The sequence below is a fragment of the Hemitrygon akajei genome, chromosome 16 (genome assembly GCF_048418815.1).
Source record: "Hemitrygon akajei chromosome 16, sHemAka1.3, whole genome shotgun sequence".
Lineage (NCBI taxonomy): Eukaryota > Metazoa > Chordata > Chondrichthyes > Myliobatiformes > Dasyatidae > Hemitrygon > Hemitrygon akajei.
In genome coordinates this window covers 35,304,531-35,327,542 of record NC_133139.1, presented here as the reverse complement: position 1 = coordinate 35,327,542, position 23,012 = coordinate 35,304,531, and the positions used below count along the sequence as shown (strand labels likewise).

Sequence of the window (23,012 nt, the reverse complement as noted above, 5' to 3'; positions counted from 1 at the left end):
ACTACTTTCCCTAAATCTTTCAGCCTTTCCAACCACATTAGAATTCAACCATTTGATTAAGGCTTTTTTGCTCTTTGCTTTGATGTCCTGAATTTTTTTCCATGTGAAACTTGTGGGCATGCATAAGTGTGCTGTATGAATGGTTTCTGGGTGCCCCTCTATCTGTTAGATGGTGGATCCCCTATCTGAGACACAGCAGATCTCCCAGAGTAACACACACAAAACGCTGGTGCAACGCAGCAGGCCAGGCAGCATCTATAGGAGGAAGTACAGTCAACATTTTGGGCCAAGACCCTTCGTCAGGACTAACTGAAAGGAAAGGTAGTAAGAGATTTGAAAGTAGGAGGGGAAGGGGGAAATCTGAAATGATAGGAGAAGACAGGAGGGGGTGAGGTGAAGGTAAGAGCTGGAAAGGTGATTGGCAAAAGGGATACAGAGCTGGAAGAAGGGAAAGGATCATGGGACGGGAGGCCTCGGGAGAAAGAAAGGGGGAGGGGAGCACCAGAGGGAGATGGAGAACAGGCAAAGAGTGATTGTGAGAGGGGCAGAGAGAGAAAAAGGAGGGGGGAAGGGGGAAAATAAATAAATAAGGGATGGGGTAAGAAGGGGAGGGGGGCATTAACGGAAGTTAGAGAAATCAATGTTCATGCCATCAGGTTGGAGGCTACCCAGACGGAATATAAGGTGTTGTTCCTCCAACCTGAGTGTGGCTTCATCTTGACAGTAGCGGAGGCCACGGATAGACATATCAGAATGGGAATGGGACATGGAATTAAAATGTGTGGCCACTGGGAGATCCTGCTTTCTCTGGCAGACAGAGTGTAGGTGTTCAGCGAAACGGTCTCCCAGTCTGCGTCAGGTCTCACCAATATATAAAAGGCCACACCGGGAACACCGGACACAGTATACCACACCAGCCGACTCACAGGTGAAGTGTCGCCTCACCTGGAAGGACTGTCTGGGGCCCTGAATGGTGGTGAGGGAGGAAGTGTAAGGGCAGGTGTAGCACTTGTTCCGCTTACAAGGATAAGTTCTAGGAGGGAGATTGGTGGGAAAGGAAAGGGGGAATGAATGGACAAGGGAGTTGCGTAGGGTGTGATCCCTGTGGAAAGCAGAAAGGGGGGGGGGATGGAGAGATGTGCTTGGCAGTGGGATCCCGTTGGAAGTGGTGGAAGATACAGAGAGTTATATGTTGGACCCGGAGGCTGGTGGGGTGGTAGGTGAGGACAAGGGGAACCCTATCCCTAGTGGGGTGGCGGGCGGATGGGGTCAGAGCAGATGTGCATGAAATGGGAGAGATGCGTTTGAGAGCAGAGTTGTTGGTGGAAGCCCCTTTGTTTAAAAAAGGAAGACATCCCCTTTGTCCTGGAATGAAAAGCCCCATCCTGAGAGCAGATGTGGCAGAGACGGAGGAATTGTGAGAAGGGGATGGCATTTTTGCAAGAGACAGGGTGGGAAGAGGAATAGTCCAGGTAGCTGTGACAGTCAGCAGGCTTATAGTAGATATCAGTTGATATCTACATTATTAACATGGATTAACTATGTTAATGCCCCTCCTCCCATTCTTACCCCATCCCTTATTTATTTATTTCCCCCGTCCCCCCTCCTTTTTTTTTTCTCTCTGCCCCTCTCACAATCACTCTTTGCCTGTTCTCCATCTCCCTCTGGTGCTCCCCTCCCCCTTTCTTTCTCCCTAGGCCTCCCGTCCCATGATCCTTTCCCTTCTCCAGCTCTGTATCCCTTTTGCCAATCACCTTTCCAGTTCTTAGTTTCACCCCATCCCCTCCTGTCTTCTCCTATCATTTCGGATTTCCCCCTCCCCCTCCTACATTCAAATTTCTTACTATCTTTCCTTTCAGTTCATCCTGACGAAGGTTCTCGGCCCGAAACGTCGACTGTACTTTTTCCTATAGATGCTGCCTGGCCTGTTGCATTCCACCAGCATTTTGTGTGTGTTGCTTGAATTTCCAGCATCAGCAGATTTCCTTGTGTCTCCCAGAGTAAATTGGTTGAATGTTATAAGCAAGTTCTAAGGAAACTTGAAGGTAAAAATTGAAACTGTCATTTTAGCATGGTTCTGAGAGAATCATTGCAGCATAAATGGGAGTTTAAATAAAGAGCGATTTTTCTTCTAAACAAGTATAAGGTACCTCAAGATGCAATTTAGAAGAATGGTGAACTCTTCCCTAATGTCCTGGCACACAGCTGTTTCTCAACCACCGTCAGTAGAATAACTTACCCAGTTATTGTTACCTTGCTGTTCGTTGGAGTTTGCAAAGTGCAAGTGAACTATATATATCCTACACTGTGACTGCAAATGCACTTCAAATACATTTTTTAATAGCTTTAAAAACATTTTGGGTTGCTCTGAGGTGTTATAAATGTACATATCTCTCACCTTCTTAGAAGCCTACACAAGGCATTTCCCTGATTCGTTTCCCCCCCCCCCCCTCAGCTTTCACTGGTGGTCATTGCTCAGGCACACAAGGACACAAACTAATGACACCGTCAGCAACGTGAGCTTGGGGTGAGTCATCACAGTGCAGCTGAGCTGCCGACAGTGCCTTGCAGACCAGAGTAGTCTCCAGACAAACGGCAGATATTGCAAATCTGAAGTAAAAACAGAAAATGCTGGAAACATTCAGCAGGTCAGGAAGCAGCCGTGAAGAGAGAATCCAGGATTAATGCTCTATGATCACGATTCTAATGTGGTTCTGATTTCTGACGTAGGGTCCCAGACCTGAAACGTTAACCGTTTCTCCCTCCTGACCACCCACCCATGTACTTAACATTCCAGCGTCCTCTGCGTCCCCTACTGCCTGCTTCAAATAGTGGTGTACGTTAAAATGATTTCACACCACAGGTGATGGTGGTCAGGCCCAGATTGCTGTAGGCAACAAGAAATTAGTCGATAGACTTGTTGGAATTAGAGTTGGTTTATTATTGACACAAGGACTGAGGTATATAGAAAAACTTTTGCTTGTAGTACCAGGCAGTCACATGACCAACAGAAAGCAGAATACATGGTTCAGTGCAGTGGACAAGTGAAGAGTAAGGGCTGTGATGAAGTAGAATGGAAGATCAAGGATTTTTCTTTCACCATTGTTGCTGTTCCTTTTGACACCTTGTGGCGCATCAGGCTGCAATTTTTGCCATTTCCTTAGCATTTGTTTGTGTTTTACAAGGCCGAGCTGCTCGCTCGACGCTCGACCCAGCATGGATGGAAAGCGTGCAAGGAGCTGGGTCCATTGGCCTTGAAGTCTGGTGCTGATGCCACTAATCCACCAGCTGGCTGATCGTTCAGCATATAAGAGGTTGATAACAATGGGATAAAAGTGGTCTGGTACTATCAAGGTTTTGTACTGTATCTTCTGCCAGAAGGGAGGGAGAAGAGAGAGCAGCAAAGCAGAAGAGCTCCTTGATTATGCTGGCTGCTTCCCTCAGGTGGTGGGAAATGTAGATGCAGTCAATTGAGGGGGCGGTGGATTGGTTTCCAGCAAATATACCAAGCCAAACCTCTGCTGAGCCAGTGATAACAGACTGCCTGCACCCAATTCCTCCTTTTGCTTCTGGTACAGTCCCAGCTTCCGCCGAACCTTTAGGATGACCCAGTGATGTTCAGCCCACAGTCTCACTCAGCTGTTGTTTCAGAAAGGTATCTTTAGTAGATGAGGCCCAGTCCCTAACCCCACCTGTCAAAGCTGTCACTTTAATAAATATTTGACAATGCGCAACAACTGACGTGCGTACAGAAATTATAAAAACATTAAAAAACAAAAATGTTAAAAAGTACTGGTTGAAAAAATTAAAACACAGAATTACTAATTAACATTTAACTATAACTAAACCCAGTAAAATAAATCAAATGAAGGGTTCTATTGTCCTTCGTCCATTAGCAGTTTCTCCCCATTCATTTCAATGGGGCTGTAGTACTTGCACCAGGTCTAACCTGGCACAGGTCCGAAGCAGGTTTCACAGTAAGAGAACTGAAAATCTGCGAGTGTGGATTAGGTCTGAAGTAGTTTGCATCGAATTATCCGTGGTCTGATAAATGGTGAGTAAAATTTGAGATTGGTTCAAGAATTTGGGTGTTCACATTTTACATATTTACTTCAGATCTCCAACATCTGCAATATTTTATTCTTGAAGTACCGTTTAAACTTCTGGTGCTTCCCCTCCAGGGATGCCCATCCCTAAGAAGCTCTGCTCTTCTCTCCAAATGAATCCTGATGAAAAGTGTATCCACATCAGGTGAAAACAGGACCGGGCATCACTGATAATCCCAAAGTCTAATGAAATGAAAACTCAGGTCAATTACCTCACACAAATGAACAAATTCACTGGTGCACTTTCTGAAATATACTCATGCCCACATAACAGTCAGTGCTTTTATGAAAAATTAGATAAGATATGAGAAAAATTGGGGTACATATCACAATATCATTTACATGCGTGAATGGCAAGTAGCTTCTTCCTCACCTGAACTTTCTATTGTTGCTAGGAACAATTTATAAGGGTGTAGACCATCTGGTATCTTGATTGCTGGCCATGTTTTATGTAATGAGCAGATTCCCTAATGAACAATGGAAACATTACTCTGTCTTCAGTTGGCTATTGTACTATTGTGCTCAGTGCCCCCCCCCCCCCCCCGGTCTCTCTCTCTCTCTCTCTCTCTCTCTCTCTCTCTCTCTCTCTCTCTCTCTCTCTCTCTCTCTCTCTCTCTCTCTCTCTCTCTCTCACACACACACACACACACACACACACACACACTCAGAGTTTGGAAGTTTCTGTTTCAATGTAGACCTCCCTACTCCCATTCTGAAAAGATCTGCTTTAGGATGATATATAGACAAACCTGTGACAAGTGGCGTGTCACAGAGATTGGTGCCGGGTCCATTGTTGTTTGTAATCTATATCAACGATCTGGATGATAACGTGGTCAACTAGATCAGCAAATTTGCAGATGACACCAAGATTGGGGGCATAGTGGACAATGAGGAAGGCTACCATGGCTTGCAATGGCATCTGGGATAGCTGGAAAAATGGGCTGAAAATGGCAGATGGAATTCAATGCAGACAAGTGTGAGGTATTCCACTTTGGTAGGACCAACCAGGGCAGATCTTACACAGCGAGAGTAGGGCACTGAGGAGTGTGGTAGAACAAAGGGATCTAGGAATGCAATTCCATAACACAGTGAAAGTGGTGTCACAGTTAGATAGGGTCGTCAAGAAATCTTTTGGCACATTTGGCCTTCATGAATCAATGTACTGAGTACAGGAGACGGGATGGTATACTGAAGTCATATAAAGCATTAGAGAGGCCGGATTTGGAATATAGTGTGCGGGTTTGATCACCTACCTAAAGGAAGGATGTAAGTAGGATTGATAGAGTACAGAGAAAATTTACAAGGATGCTGCTGAGTCTGGAGGGCCCGAGTTATAAGGAAAAAGTAAATAGGTTAGGACTGTATTACTTGGAATGTAGACGATTAAGAGGAACTTTGATAGAGGTATACAAAATTAGGAGGGGTATAGATAAGGTAAATGCAAGCAGGCTTTTTCTACAGAGGTTATGTTACAAAGTTACAACTAGAGGTCATAGGTTATGGGTAAAAGGTGAAAAGTTTAGGGGAACATGAGAAGAAACTTCTTCACTCAGAGGTTCGTGAGAGTGTGTAATGAGCTGCCAGCACAATTGGTGCATGCGAGCTATATTTCAACGTTTAAGAGAAGTTGGGATAGGTTCATGGATGGTAGGGGTATGGGGTGGCTATGGGCCCAGTACAGGTCAATGGGAGTAGGCAGTTTAAATGGTTTTGGCATGGACTAGATGGGCTATATGACTGTGCTGTATGACTCTATAACAAGGACAGGCTGTGAACAGAGATGTAGACTATATGCAACAGATGTGCAGTTTAAATTGGCCAATCGTTTTGAAAGTATACACTTTACACTTGTCTGCACATGTTCTATATCCTTCCATTTCCTACCTCTCTGTGACCCGATTGGGCCAGAGTACCTATTCCTGTGCCGATCTGTTCTATGTTTTACGTTGTCCGTGACTCATATGGCTGTTGTTGTGCGGCAGAATGAAATTGGGAAGAAAGTACAATGTGCTCAGGTGACCCTTAAACAGTGCTGTTGTATCTGTACCCACCAGACTCCTCCTCTGGCAGTGTGTTCCAGGCACATAGCAGTCTGGGTGTAAAAAAAATCCATTGTTAACCTTCATTAAAATTTCACTTTAAAGCTGTGCCCTCTAGTGTTTGACATTTCCAGTCTTGGCAGAAGATTCCGACTGCTTACTCTGTCTCTCCCATGTCAGAATTCATCCGCACCCATGGCTGAGGTATCCTGCTGCTTCACAAGTGAAGATTCAGTCCCTCATGCCAGTGGGTTGAGGGAACATTAATGACAGAGAGTGTGCAAGTCAGCAGTGCTATGTTTGGTAACTCCAAAAGCTAATCGAAAGAAAACTGTGGGAGAGCCAGGGATATCTCCTGTACATTTAGTTTTTCTTAGTGAGGCATTCCCTTATGACGTAACGGCATAACAACATACGCCATTCTCTTTTTGTTACATGTAACCTGTAATGGATTATGTAAACAACAAAGAATGCTTAATCAAACAATATATTTACAATATTACTCCAATATTACAGAGATATTAAATATATCACACTCCTCCCTGCAGAGCTATAGACTCTAACTCCATATAGAAATCATATCAACTTACATACATATACGCTATATAGACATCCACACCATAGTAAATTTTAACTTGCTCCATTCTGGCTTACAGATTTAATCACTGTGGAAGATTTCTCACTCTTGTGGGATAACGTTTTTCCTGACAAGGGGTCAGACTGCTTGGCAGGACAGACCTGAGGCTGTGAAACAAACTCAGGTTCTGAGGTCTCCTCTGTGGTGGATACAGGAGCTGACTCCGGGGCCGCAGGAAGTAGTTTCGACAGCTCTGGACACCTCTAATAATTAACTCCACTGTCTTCAACTGATCAATGTGTTGTCTACAGAACAGGTCAAGCACAACCTCCACTGTGTATGAGGGTGGTCCAACTCTGTCCTTAATCTTTCCGTGTCCCTTGGTAGTTCCTTACCAGGACTGCTTGAGCGGGAGTGGAACATCGAGCCTCCTTGTTTGAGGAGTCCTCAACTGGTCTCAGCCGTTTGTCCTGCACGCTCCTTCTGAGATTGGGTTTGAGCAGATCGAACATGAGCACAAGGGACGGCCCAGGAAAAGCCTAGATGGTGAATCCTTGGATGTTGAGTTTATTTCACTGTCATATACAAAGAAATCGGTGAGCTTCTGATTCAGTGTCTATGTGTTCTGCTGACGTTGCTTGCAGTGCATTCTTTAGTCTATGGACAAACCTTTCCACTAAACCACTTGTAGCTCAATGTTACGGTGCAGATTTAATCTGTCTTACTCCATTCATTTTCAGGAATGACTGAAACTGTTCTGCAACAAACTGTGGTTCATTGTCACTGACTAAATGTTCGGGAACATCAGTCCTTGAGAAGAGACTTCTCAACACGTCAGCAGTGTGTGAGACTGTAGTGGAGGCTGTTGGGAGCATTTCTGGCCACTTTGTAGCTGCATCCACTATCACCAAGAAATCTGGTCCCATGAATAGTCTGGTAAAATCCACAAGAATCCTCTGCCAGGGCAATGCAGGCCGTTCCCGGGGATGGAGAGGCACCGCTCTTGGCATCTTCTGGATGCGTTGGCTTCTGGAACAATGCATGGCAGCTGGTTGATCAGCTGATCTACCAGACCAAGCTTTGAACCAATGTTTCATTTTGACCACACCTGGATGACTGGCATGAAGGTCATCCAACATTTTCGTTCTTAGCTTGGATCTCTCCAATCCCCTCATACGGTAACCCCATCAAGGGCAAGTGCATCTGACATTAGTAAAATTGGGGGAACTGGAATTTCCGCAGCACTTTTGAGCCATTTTAGGTTACCACATAGTAAATTAAAGGGTATAATGTCTTTTCTGGTTTCTCTATGGTTCATCTCTGCCATTATAAGGAGACTTTCAACTTGCATTAAGAAGAATAAGTCAAGAGGCGTGTCCTCTTTTGTAAATTTTTCAGGTACAATCCCACAGCATTTCCATGATTAGTCATCTTCTTGAATTCGATCTCGTAATTGGGTCCTGAAATAAACAGAGCCCATCTCTGCATTCATGTTGCTGCTGTTAGCGGAACACCTTTCTGCAGATTGAAAATGGATGCTAGTGGCTGATGATCAATAATGAATGTAAACTGTCTCCCATTCAAGTACTGGATGAAACATTTTGTAACCCAAAGCAGCTTCAGGACCACTTTGTCAATCTGTGCGTAATTTTTCTCTGCAGCGATAAGGAAACATGATGCAAACACTATGGTGTGTTCACTTCCATCACTCAACACATGTGACACGACTGCCCATATACCATAAGTGGAGGCCTCACTGGCAAGCTTCACTGAAAATTGTGGATCATAATGTGTGAGGATACTGTCTGACATCACCATTTCCTTTATCTTTTGGAAAGCAACCTCACGCTGCTTTGTCCATTGCCATTTCTTCCCAATTAGTAGAATTGAGTGGAGTGGAGCACAGTAGCCAGGTTTGGCAGCAACCTCTTATGATAATTGAGAAATCATAAAAAGGACCTCAACTGTGACATGTTCTTTAGTCTTGGGGCATCCAGCACTGTTTGAATTTGCAAAGCACACGTGTGCAAATCTTGTGCATCAATGGTGTGACCACGGTAAGAGATGCTTGGTTTAAAGAATTCACACTTGTTGCATTATGCTCTGAGCCCAAAATCTTCTAATCTTTGAGACTTTGGAGATATTCCTTGTCATCCTCACAATGACATCGTCCAGGTAACACTGAGTGCCTGGGCAACCTTGCAGCGACTGGTCCAGAACTTTCTGCCAGAGTGCAGGTGCAGATGCTACTACAAAAATAAGTTTATGGTGAGAAACACTTTGGACTCTTCTTTTGTCTAAATCTGTAGGTCGGCCTCAGCTAAGACCACTTTGTTCAAGTGTTTCCCTCCAGAAAGGTTTGTGAAAATATCCTCCATCCTGGGCAGAGGATATTGATCTACTTTCAGTACTGGGTTGATGGTGACCTTAAAATCGCCACAGATCCTGACGGACCCCTTCTTCTTGGCTACTGGGATCACTGGTGCTTCCCATGGGCTCCACTCAACCTTGGAAAGAATTCCTTCAGCTTCTGTGCAGTCTAGCTCACTGGCAATTTATCACGGATGGTATAAGGAACCAGATGGGTTTTATAAAACTTGGATTTGGCATTTTCATTCAATACTATTTTACCGTTGATGTATTTGAATTTTCCAGTGCTGTTCTTGAACACTGCTGTGGCATCATCCAATACTTTCTTAATTTGGTTCCAGTTGACTCTATTGCAGGGGAAGTGGCATGCAAATGGTCCGAACAAGTTACAGTTGTATTATCAATGCACAATGCTGGCCCTCCTGTTTTTACCACATACAAATTCAAGTTTGGGTGGGGAGTGAGTGAAATCAGCCCGACCCTCGCCTCCATACCCGACACTTGGGCTTCCGGTCCATCTGTGCCAGGATTTTAATTGTCCAAGCACCAAGAAGTACTCATTCTAGGACCTGGATCTTGGCCCCCCAATATGCTTGGGCCACACAGCCCGAAGCCATTCTCGATTTCTCCAAATCGGCTCAGCGCTCGGAGCAATCCAACCTCACACCTGGGTTAGGTGGACGGGCATCGAAACTCTTCCGCATTGACTGCTCTCCAGATTGCTCTTTCCATCTCCGGTAGTGACACGAACTCTGTCTCCAAACTCGACTGGAACACAATGTGTCCTGCAATGCCCCCGCAGGGCTCATCCTCCAAACCAGCATTGCCTCCACCTGCCTCCTCACTCTCTGCCGCAAAAATTCACCACAATTTGCTTCATGAAAGATGTTTATAAGTAATGCTTTTAGTCGATTCTCTTGCCTTATGATTTACCAGTAAGCTGTCTGCATCTTCGGAAGCGACATCTTAAACCAGAAAGATGTTTTGCCCTTGAATGCTAAATAACTATCTTCTAAAAGTAGGTACTGGGGCAAGAAGTGAGTAACTTTTCATTGGATCAGAACCAATTTCAGTGTTTGACCATCCAGTTTATTCATCCACAGCAGGTTCATCAGTATCAAAAGGCATTTGGTCCACTAAAAGAAAGCTGGAAGCTGCAGAGTTTGTAAACCAGCAAATAGCACTGCCTTCAGAAAATGTTGCCTCTCAAAATGCAACTCTACACACCCGTTGTGAAAGGTGGAAATGGGCAAGGCTAGCCAACAAGGCTCTGGTGAAACAGTATCGGCCAATCCTATGTACAGTGGAGACAATGGATTGCAGAAGCATTGATGAACTCCAACCAAACTATCGGCTTCAGAGGGCGATGGAGGCGGGAGCCCATTGATGGCCAGTGCTCCACTGGGAGCTACAGGCCCAAGCAAGTAATTCAGAAAAAATTAAGGGAAATGGAACATTAATGACAGAAAGTAAAGAATGCACACCAGTAGCTGTCTCAATCAATTGAGCTCAACGTTGGCATTTGAAGTAGTAACACACACAAAATGCTGGAGGAACTCAGCAGGCCAGGCAGCATCTATGGAAAAGAGTAAACAGTCAATGCTTTGGGCTGAGACTCTTCATCAGGACTGGAGAAAAACAGTTGAGGAGTAGAGTTAAATGGTGGGGGGGGGGTGGTGGTGGTGGGAGGGTGGATTTGGAGGGAGGGAGAAACACAAGGTGATAGGTGAAACCAGGAGGGGGAGGGGTGAAGTAAAGAGCTGGGAAGTTGATTGATGAAAGAGATACAGGGCTGGAGAAGGGGGAATCTGATAGGAGAGGACAGAAGTCCATTGGAAGAAAGAAAAGGGAGAGGGTAGGAGCACCAGAGGGAGGTGATGGGCAGGCAAGGAGATAAGGTGAGAGAGGGAAATGGGAATGGGGAATAGTGAAGGGGGGGCATTACCGGAATTTGAAAAATTGAAGTTCATGCCATCAAGTTGGAGGCTGCCCGGATGGAAAATAAGCTGTTGTTCCTCCAACCTGAGTGTGGCCTCAGGTTCATGCCTCACGATAGTAGAGGAAGCCATGGATAGACATATCCAAATGGGAATGGGAAGTGAAATTAAAATGGGTGGCCACTGGGAGATCCTGCTTTTTCTAATGGACGGAGCATAGGTGCTTGCCAAAGCAGTCTCCCAATCTATGTTGGGTCTCACCGATATACCGGGAGCACCGGACACAGTGTATGACCCCAACCGACTCACAGGGGAAGTGTCACCCCACCTGGAAGGACTCTTTGGAGCCTTGAATGGTCGTGAGGGAGGAGGTGTAGAGGCAGTAGCAAGGATAAGAGAATGGATATGTATATAAAAGATGTTCAGCTTTATTTGGAAACAAGGGAGAAAGAAACAATGTGAAAAATCTCATAGCACATAAATATAGCACTTGTTTATAGACCGTGTTCACGGGCAGCTGTGTTTGAAAAAGACAGTCTGATCTCCTCTGTCTGTTCCAATTTGAATTCCTCTGGGAATACAGTTGTTGAGAGATATGGAAATTTCTCCTGGCCCTTGCCTTCCCACCTCCCCTCCTCATTTGAAGTTATAGCACGGGACATTTTGAAGTTTCCTGCCCGAGTTGCATGTGAGCCCAGTCAACCAGGGGCCGATTTTCTAGGCTGATGCACCTGTGCAAAGTTGGCAAGTGGGAAAGGAAAACTGGATGTGTGACATTCTGCTGACTAGCTTATGCCACCATCATGACTTCAATGCCGGACGTGATATTGGGCACAAAAGCTAAAATGAAAATCATCCCCCTACATTTGATCCTTTATCTTGCTATCAATTATAGCATTTTTCTGGTGTACGTTATGTCATTCTGCCTTAGCATTTTGTTATAATTCTATCAAATCCTCAATTAAACAACCAACTGCTACTGTTCTTCTGTAATTGTTTAAATTTCCTGCTCAACGGCTTCCTTTGGCAATTTTCCATAGGGTATCACCAGTAGTTTTCCCTTCACAGCCAGAGTGACCGACAAATTCCTCATATTGTGGCCAATATGTATTTCTGGACCTATCCCCTCCAATCAAAATGATCCAAGCCCTTTGGACTTGCAAAGTTTCCTGAATTCTTCATCCCAGGTCAGTAACCACTAACTACCCAGTCCCAGATCTCTCCGTACCTCACCTACGTGGTCCGACTCGAGTCTCCCACTGAACGAAGAGATTTATCCTCGAGCCCCCAACAGGGATGCCAATACAGTTACAAGAATCGCCCCTTGTAATGATGATCAGTAAGGCACAGAGAATCTGTATTTACCGACAATAACTTATTATTTCAACTAAAAATCATCTGGGTTCACACTCTATCTACCTGTGTGCACCCTACTAGAACCCTTGACACTCCATGAACAGTCAATGAAGAGAAAAGGTATTACCCGGGAAAGGAGTCTATGCTGGCCAGACATTCCTCATGGTCTCAATCTCCACATGTCCATGGGGTCCTCCTTATCCACAATGGTCGGTCTCTGGCTGCTGGAGAGTTATCCCCTCTGCATATTTGAAGTTCCTGAGTCTTATACTGTTGCTTATCAATTGAACTGTTGGATCTCCATTGGCTCAAGGTCACCTGAGCTACCTGGGTCACCTTTGTACTGGTCATTGTACAGGGCTACAACCAATGTTGTTTCATGGTTCTGCCCAGCCCAGCCTGGTGTATTTGTGCCTTTCAACTCTGACTGGTCCAAATCAGTTAAATGAGGCGACCCAGACAGAGTCTAATGAGATTGCAGATCGCTTCTTTGGCAGGTCTGGCATTTAACATAACAAGTAGCTACTCCTCTGAGAATGGTCTCAGGTTTATTGCTCTGATTAGATTGTCCCAGCGTCAAGAATCAGTTCCGACTCCAAACCTTTGCATAACAAAAAGCTACTTGTTTGAGAATGGTCTCAGGTTTAGCAGAACTTCTGTTAAATCCCCTCCTCCCCTTCTTACCCCATCCCTGATATATTTAGTTTTTTTTCCCCCTCCTTTTTTTTCTTTCTCTCTCCGCCCATCACTCTGCCTGTTCTCCATCTCCCTCTGGTGCTCTCCTCCCCCTTTCTTTCTCCCTAGGCCTCCCATCCCATGATCCTTTCCCTTCTCCAGCTCTATCACTTTCGCCAATCACCTTTCTGGCTCTCGGCTTCATCTCAGCCCCTCCGGTCTTCTCCTATCATTTTGCATTTTCCCTTTCCCCTCCTACTTTCAAATCTCTTACTATCTTTCCTTTCAGTTAGTCCTGACAAAGGGTCTCAGCCCGAAATGTCGACAGCACTTCTCCCTATAGCTGCTGCCTGGCCTGCTGTGTTCCACCAGCATTTTGTGTGTGTTGCTTGAATTTCCAGCATCTGCAGATTTCCTCGTGTTTGCCTTGGCTTGTCTACTTCCCCTGTCCTTAATCAGACTGTAGTTTCTTCTGTCCAACAGTGCTTTGACTTCAACTTCCCTAATATTGTTTGAAACCTCTTTAGTGCAACAGGTTTAGATGGAAAGCAAGTTGTTAGGTGTGTCCAGGAAAGATTTCTGAAACAATAAGTAGAAAAGGCCTACTGCAGGAGAGGCCATATTAGATTTGGTGCTAGGTCAGGGGTCAGACCTCTCGGTGGGTGAGCATTTCAGAGACAGGGACCACAACTTCCTGATCTTTACCATGGCATTGGACAGGAATAGGAGCAGATGGTATTGGAAAGCATTTAATAGGGAATTATGATGCTATTGGGCGGGAAATTGGAAGCATAAATTGGGAACAGATGTACACAGGAAAATGCACAATGGAAATGTGGATGATTTTTAGGGAGAACTTGCATGGGGTTCTGGATAGGTTTCTCCCATTGAGGCAGGAAAAGGAAAAGGATGAAGGAAACATGGTTGACAAGCAAAGTGGAACATCTTTTCAAGAGGAAGAAAGAAGGATTAGGAAGCAACGATCAGACAGAGCTGCAGAGAGATAGCCAGGAAGGAACTGAAGATAGACTTAGGAAAGCTCGAAGGGGGCATGAGAAGTTGCTGGTATTGGAGTATAAAAGTTGCATTGTTTGCTGTGTAACCAAAACTATGTAGTCAGCTTTGATGTAGATTATGTAGTCTGAGTTTGCTATTTGCTATGCATGTATCCAATTTAGTAGGAGAATGAAATCTTAAGAATGTAGAAGACAATGGTGTGTTAATGAGAGGTAGCTAAGAGATGTAGATTAGAACAGGATTAAGTCAATGGGTAGAAACAATAGTGGCGGATGTACTTGTGATACGCAACTGTAGACCGATTGGATATGCTAATGCAACTAAACCAGGAGATTGCTATAAAAAATGCTATGTACAAGGATCGGTGGGCAATCAGCGACTAACTCAATGACTGTCTCGCTTTGATTTGCAAATTAAAGTTTAATACTTCTTGAAGAATCTTCTGCGTCTCCTGGTCATTTGTGGGGCACGAGAAACCACGACACTGGTAAGTAGGATTAAGGAAAACCCTGAGGCACTTAACACAAATGTGAAGAACCGGAGGATGACTAGAATGAGGACAGGACCAATCATGGATATGAGAGGACATATGTGCCTGGAATCAGAGGAGGTAGGTAGAAATCAGGGATAATGGTATGATTCTTGGAAATGTGGAGGAACAGAACTATCTTGCGGTCTACATCTATAGATCCCTTAAATATGCCACACAAGTTGCTGGGTTAGTTAAGAAGGATTATGGTGTGTTGGCCTTCATTTGTTGGGGATTGCATTCAAGAACAGTGAGGTCATGTTGGAGGTCTATAAAACCCTGGCTAGACCAACTTAGAATATTGTGCTCAGTTCTGGTTGCCTCATTATAGGAAGGATGTAAAAGCTTTATAGAGGGTGCAGAAGAAATTTACCAGGAATTCCTTTGAGGAAAAGTTAAGTGAGTCAGGGCCTTTCTGTTTACAGTGAAGGAAGATGAGAGGTGACATTATAGAGGTGTACAAGATGATCAGAGGCATAGATCAGGTGGATAGCCAGAGACATTTTCCCAGGGTGGAAATGGCTAACACAGGGGGTATAATTTCAAAGTGATTAGAGGGAAGTATAGGGGATGGCAGAGGTAAATTTTTAAACAGAGGGTTATGGGAGTAGACAGTTTAAATGGCTCAGCATAGACTAGATGGGCTGAAGGGCCTGTTTCTGTGCTGTACTTTTCTACGACTCTATGAGTTGTAGAGACCTTGAAAGTGAGTGCATAGGTTGTATTCAGTGATCAGTTCAGTGCTGAGGTGAGTGAAGTTATCCGTGCTGATTCAGGAGCCTGATGGTTGAAGGATAATAGATGTTCCTCAGCCTGGTGGTGTGGGACCTTTTCTAGTCTGCTTTAGCATAGAACATAGAACATAGGACACCACAGCACAGTACAAGCTCTTCGGCCCACAATGTTGTGCTGATCTTTAACCTATTCCAAGATCAATCTAACCCTTCCCTTTACATAGCCCTCCACTTTTCTATCATCCATTGCTTACCTAAGAGTTTCTTAAATGCCTCTACTACCACTACTGGTAGGGCATTCCATGCACTCAGCACTCACTGTGACCATAGCCCTCCATACCCCTATTATCCAGGTATGTATCCAAGCTTCGCTTAAACGTTGTAATCAAGCTCACATGCACCACTTGTGCTGGCAGCTCATTCCACACTCTCACAACCCTCTGAATGAAGAAGTTTCCCCTCATGTTCCTCTTAAATTTTTCACTTTTCTCTTTAACCCATGACTTCTGCTCATAGTCCCACCAACCTCAGTGGAAAAAGCCTGCTTGCATTTATCCCATCTATACCCCTTATAACTTTGTATACCTCTAACAAATATCTTCTCAGTCTTAGACAATAGACAATAGACAGTAGGTGCAGGAGTAGGTCATTCGGCCCTTCTAGCCAGCACCGCCATTCACTGTGATCATGGCTGATCATACACAATCAGTACCCCCATTCTTGCCCTCTCCCCATATCCCCTGACCCTGCTATCTATAAGAGCTCTCTATCTATAGAGCTATCTATAAGAACTCTCTCTTGAATGCATCCAGAGACTTGGCCTCCACTGCCTTCTGGGGCAGAGCATTCCACATATCCACCACTCTCTGGGTGAAAAAGTTTTTCCGTATCTCTGTTCTAAATGGCCTACCCCTTATTCTTAAACTGTGGCCTCTAGTTCTGGACTCACCCATCAGCGGGAACATGCTTCCTGCTTCCAGCGTGTCCAATCCCTTAATAATCTTATACCTTCCAAGAAACGAAGTCCTAACCTATTCTATTTTTTCCTTATAACTCAGGTCCTACAGATCTGGCAACATCCTTGTAACTTTCCTCTGTACTCTTTCAAACTTATTTACATCTTTCCTGTAGGTAGGTGACCAAAACTGCACACAATACTCCAAATTAGGCCTCACCAATGTCTCATACAACTCTCTCCCGTACTCAATACTTTGATTCATGAAAGCCAATATGCCAAAAGCTATCTTTACGACCCTATCAACCTGTGACACCACTTCCAATAAATTATGAACCTGTATTCCCAGATCCCTTTGTTCTCCACACTCCTCCGTGCCCTACCATTTACTATGTAAGAGCTACCCTGGTTGGTCCTACTGAAGGGCAACACTTGCATTTGTCTGCATTGAATTCCATCTGCCATTTATAAGCCCATTTTCCTAGCTGGTCCAGATCTTGCTGCAAGCCATGACAGTCTTCCTCACTGTCCACTACACCCCCAATCTTGGTGTCATACACAAATTCGCTGATCCAGTTAACCAAATTATACTGTTGATATAGATGACAAACAACAACAGATCCAGCACCGATCCCTGTAGCACTCCACTAGTCACGGGCCTCTAGTTAGAGAGGCAACCGACTGCTACCATTCTCTGGCTTCTCCCACAAAGCTAATGTTTACTCCAATTTACAACCTCATTTTGAATGACGAGCAACTGAAACTTCTTGACCAACCTCTCCTGCGAGACCTTGTCAAATGTCTTGCTAATGTCCATGTCGAGAAAATCCACTGTCTTGCCTTCATCAACTTTCCTGGTAATTTCCTCAAAAAACTCTGTAAGATTGGTCAGATATGTCCTACCATGCACAAAGCCATGCTGTCAATCCTTAGTAGATCTATTTCTATCCAAATACTCATACATCCAGTTCTTTAGAACACCTTCCAATAAGTTTCCCACTATTGATGTCAGGCTGAGTGGCCTATAATTTCCTGGTTTATTTTTAGAGCCTTTCTTAAACAGTGGAATAACATTGGCTATTCTCATGTTCTCAGTATTATCTATATATCTATCTATCTAGCTAGCTGCTCATTTATTTATTTTTGTACGGTTTGTCTTTTGTACATCGGTCGCTTGTCAGTCTGTGTGTAGTTTCCTTGATACTATTGTATTTCTTTGCTCTGCTGTGAACGTCTGCAAGAAATGAATCTCAGGGTTGTATATGGTGACACACACATCCTTCACTATGAACTTTGAACCTTGAATGGTTGCTTTGAGTTCTTCCTCAGGACATGTGCCAGTCTCCGGTAAGGAGGATAGGGATGGGTTGGTATTTCTGCCACATCGCAATGGCTTCTGAATGGCAGCTAGCTACTTGATAACGGAGGGAGAAGTTTCAAGGCTAGCCTGATCTCATCTCTTCTGGCTTGCTCATGTATACACTTGCCAGTGGAAGTTGTTGAATAATGACTAGCAGCAGCAGCCTATGGTTTTCTGCTTCTTCTCTGTGCTTTATGTAGCCCTCTCAGCCTTTCCTCAGCACTGAGCATAAACCTGGATCTAATGGGGCTCTGTAACACACTCGACAGCACACTTACTAACTGAATCTTCAAAGGACAATTAGCATGGCCCCTTTTGAAGTAAACAAGATAAAACATTTCAGAATTCCTTGCCAGGTAACAAAAAATTGACTGGGGAAAAAAATATTGAGTGATACAACATGGTAACAGGCCTTTCTAGCCCAATAAACCCGAGCTGCCCAATTGCACCCATGTGACATAGACTTCAGTTCAGCATTCAACACAATCGTCCCTCAGAAACTGATTGGAAAGCTGAGCCTACCGGGCCTGAACTCCTCCCTCTGCAACTGGATCCTAGACTTCCTGACTGGGAGACCTCAGTCCGTCCGGATTGGGAGCAGCATCTCCAACACCATCACACTGAGCAAGGGGGCCCCCCTTGGCTGTGTGCTCAGTCCACTGCTGTTCACTCCGCTGACCCACAACTGTGCTGCAACACACAGCTCGAACCACATCATCAAGTTCGCTGATGACACGACCGCGGTGGGTCTCATTAGAAGGAACAACGAGTCAGCTTACAGAGAGGAGGTGCAGCGGCTAACGGACTGGTGCAGAGCCAACAACCTGTCTCTTAATGTGAACAAAACAAAAGAGATGGTTGTTGACTTCAGGAGGGCACAGAGCGACCACTCCCCGCTGAACATTGACGGTTCCTTGGTAGAGATCGTTAAGAGCACCAAATTTCTTGATGCTCATCTGGCGGAGAATCTCACCTGGTCCCTCAACACCAGCTCCATAGCAAAGAAAGCCCAGCAGCATCTCTACTTTCTGCGAAGGCTGAGGAAAGTCCATCTCCCACCCCACATCCTCATCACATTCTACAGGGGTTGTATTGAGAGCATCCTGAGCAGCTGCATCACTGCCTGGTTCGGAAATTGCGCCATCTCGGATCACAAGACCCTGCAGTGGATACTGAGGTCAGCTGAGAAGATTATCAGGGTCTCTCTTCCCACCATTACAGACATTTACACCACAACTCCAAAAGACTGGAAGTAGAGTAAATACTGAAAGGCTTTTAGTAGCAGTAAAATGGAGCACGTCCATGCTGGATGACTGCCCTGGACTGTGGGAGGAGCAGTGACACAATCACCTTTATCCAGGGGTCTGTGGAAGGAGCCACAGGAGCAGTCAGCAGAGGGGCATGTCCAGACAGATATACATGGTTTACCACAAACCCATTTCTCTCTTCATAGCCACTGCATCTGCAAAGCAAACAGAATTATGAAGGACCCCATGCACCCCTCATACAAACTCTTTTCCCTCCTGCCATCTGGGAAAAGGCATCGAAGCATTCGGGTTCTCCCGACTGGACTGTGCAATAGTTTCTTCCCCCAAGCCAACAGACTCCTCAATACCCAGAGTCTGGACTGGCACTAACTTACTGCCCTCTACTGTGCCTATTGTCTTGCTTATTATTTATTGTAATGCCTACACTGTTTTGTGTACTTTATGCAGTCCTGGGTAGGTCTGTAGCCTAGTGTAGTTTTTGTGTTGTTTTACATAGTTCAGTGTAGTTTTTATATTGTTTCATGTAGTACCATGGTCCTGAAAAACGTCTCGTTTATACTGTGTACTGTACCAGCATTTATGGTCGAAATGACAATAAAAAGGGTTAGTAGATTAACTTGTCAAGTCAAGTCACTTTTTATTGTCATTTTGACCAGACAATGCTTAGATATCCCAGTCAGTCTAATTTCCTCCTTTTAGTTCCATTTTGTGTTCTGCTTCATAGATCAGGTGCTCCCAATAAATTACAACTTTTCCATGGAGAACCAGCATTAAAGTCAATGATAAATAGCCATAACATTACTTGCACTGCCACGTCACCAGGTCACGCACTGGATATCATACAGAGCTCAGATGACTATCAACTATTTCTCCTTACTGTCTATCTGCCCAATAGATCTCTCTTGAATCCTCTAACTTCACAAAGTACTCCATCTAGTGGCCCAGTCGAGAGTTTGCAGTATTTTTCCAAATGCTAAATGATTGTAAAATGTATGATAATGTATGCTAGATTTCAAACCAGCCCTCAGACTGCCTGTGACTTTTGGATGAAGGTTCTCGAACCAAAACAGTTAACTTTTTTCCTCCATAGGTGCTGCCTCAACCTGCTGAGATTCTTTAAGATTTCCAACGCTAGCAGAATGTCTTGTATCTCTGTAAATGTTGGACTGGCTTAGATGATCGTATAACCTTCTTCCAAAACGTATGAATTGATGTTTACCCAGGCCTGAACCATTCCAATGAGAGGTGAGTTGCTTTGTTTTAGAAGTGATTCTTTGAGCATTGGGAGATGATAATGACCACACCTCTCCGGTTTATTTATTTAGTGATACAGCACAGAGTAGGACATCCTGGTCCTTTGAGCCAGGCTACCCCAGCAACCCACAACAACCCCGATTTCACCCTAAACTAATTACAGGACAACTTACAATGACATATTAACTACCCGGTATATCTTAGGACTGTGGGAGGAAGCTGCAGCAACCCCGTATTCCACAGATGATGCTGGAATAGAATTCCGAACTTCAACGCCCCCAATTGTAACAGAGTCACGCCAACATGGTGCCTGTTATAGTTAAACATGATCAGTCACGCTTTTGTAGATCTTGATTTTAATATTGAAAAATATACCCCTCCCTTAATTTTAGCTTCAAAACATGTTCTTTTTTGTTCTTTAACGTAGCTTGCCTTCAAATTTGTCCCATGTCCAGAAGGTAAAAGAAAGCGGATAACTATGGGGGTCAAAGTCAGAGTCAAAGTCTAGTATTTTGTTACGCGTACAAGAACATGTAGGTCCAGGTGCAATGTCAAACAGATTTGCAGCCGCATCACAGTCACATGGCATCATATTAATAGCAAGTTAAACACAAATTATACAACATTCTTACAAGACTGAAACAATTACAGCAAAAAAAATGCTATGTCTATTTTAGTGCAAAGTGATCAAAATGGACATGGTGTTGCTAAAGTGTAGTGATCATGATTTGATTCGAGAACCAAATGTTTGAAGGTAAGTAGCTGTTCTAGAAACTGGTGGTGTGGGACTTCAGGCTTCTGTACCTCCTGCCTAACATACACTTCCTTCCTGAGGCAGTGTCACCTGTAGCTACTGTTGATGGTGGGAAGGGATGTGCCTGTGATATATTGGGCTTAAAATTCTACTTTCTGCAGCGCCTTATGCCCCTGTGTATTCAAACTGCCATACCAGACCATGATGCAATCAGTCAGGAAACTTTCAACAGCACTTCTGTGGAAGTTTTTAGAGTGTTCAGTGACAAGCTGACCCCCTTGACCTCCTCGGAAGTGAAGGGGCGGGAGTGCCTTCCATGTGACTTCATCTATGTGCTTGGCACACAAGAACTCATCTAATATGTTAATGCTCAGGAATTTAAAACTATTGACTCTTTTCACCACTGATCCCCCAGTGTAGACTGAGGGGTATTTGCTCTCCCTCAGGTTCCTGAAGCCAAAAAGTCAAATGATAAGAATGATTGATGAGATGGTCGGTATCATAAAACTGTGGAGTTTCAAGGTCAACGGAACGGAAAAGCACCACCAGCATTCCTAACTTCTAGGATGTTGTATAAAAGTGTGGCTGAACCATTTACCACCAGTATTAACTTGAATTGTCAAGCAGATCATTCTACCCTTCTTCTGGGGTCCTCATTATCTCTGAAGTGGATGTGACCTGGTTCACGTGAAGTCAAGAAATGGATGAGTTGACTGGATACAGAAGAGGTTCTGGCACCTGGTAGCATCGTATTATAGAAGGGAAGATTTGAGCTGAAAGATTGGCAGCTTCTCTAGCCAAGCTCTTCCAGTTCAACTACAAGGTCAGCATCCACTTGAGAATATCTAGTGCTGACTGGGTGTTTCTTGCTCACTTTGCTGAAGTGTTTCCCTCCAGAAAGGTTTGCAAAGATATCCTCTGCCCTGGGCAGAGAGCATTGATCTATTTTTAGTACTGGGTTGATGGTGACCTTAAAATTACCACAGATCCTGACACACTCATTCCTCTTGGCTACTGGGAGAACTGGCATTGCCCAAGGGCTCCACTCAACTTTGAAAAAAATTCCTTCAACCTCCATGCAATTAAGTTCACTGGCTACATTATCACAGATCCTATAAGGAACAGAATTTGTTTTGTACAACTTGGGTGTGGCATTTTCATTTAACATTATTTTACCTTTGCTATGTCTGAGTTTTCCAATGCCATCCTTGAACACAGCTATGGCACCATCTAGTACCTTTCTGAATTTGCTTTCAATTGACTCTATTGCAGGGATGCGGCATGCAAATGGTGGATGGATCTCCAATCAAGTTGTAGTTGTCCCAGCCAGTCATGGCCCTACAGTGCTGGCCCTTCTGTTTTTTTAATCACATTAATGCCCACTGTGGCTTGTTGGCTGTTGCAGTTCATGTTATGAATGTCATTCTCACAGGAATTATACTTTCTCAAGTATAAATTCTTAGTTAGATATCTGCAGGCTTCGGTTCCGTATCTTTGAAATTTCATTCAAACCCATTTTGTGAAATGAGTGAAACTTTCATGTTAATTAATTTGCTGTTCTGGTGTAAGCCATATTGCTTGTCTTTTGTTAGTTTTCATAATGTTAATCTCCAGGCTACCCAGTCCTGTGTCTCTCTCATCATTATCAGATATTTCATCAACAGTATGCAGATTTGTGCTCTTTTTGAAACTACAATTTGATTTTTAATCTTTTTCTCTTCCCTGTGAAGTCCATTTGTTTTTGTCTGTCGGATGTGCTCTTTGTATTTGTCCTACTTTGTTGCATTTTTTGCAAGTTTCGCCTGTAAATCTGCATTGGTCTGGTGTATGCTAGCATCTGCCTCAAAAGTAACACAATTTATTTGGGCAGATAGGTTTATATTTAGATGTTGCCATTTATTTCACGCTCACTTTCATTCCTGATAGCAACTCACTTGCATCTCTGGCTGCAGTTTCCATTGATAAAGCGATTTCAACTGCTCTTTTAAATGTGAGTTGTGCTTCAGTTACAAGCAGTTTTTGAATGCTTTCTTGTAAGATTTCACAAAGTAAATGATCTCTCTGTGGATCATTAACCTCAT

General features: G+C 44.1%; 1 protein-coding gene across 2 annotated transcripts in view; it reads left to right on the top strand.

The window, feature by feature from the left end:
* LOC140739977 (beta-1,3-galactosyl-O-glycosyl-glycoprotein beta-1,6-N-acetylglucosaminyltransferase 3-like) overlaps positions 1-23,012 on the top strand; it is an 85,186-nt gene that overhangs the window by 42,262 nt on the left and 19,912 nt on the right. For both annotated transcript variants that reach the window (XM_073068704.1, XM_073068703.1), the window contains exon 3: positions 20,014-20,168. The gene's annotated coding sequence lies outside the window, so the exon portion shown is untranslated. The remainder of the gene's footprint in view (positions 1-20,013; positions 20,169-23,012) is intronic.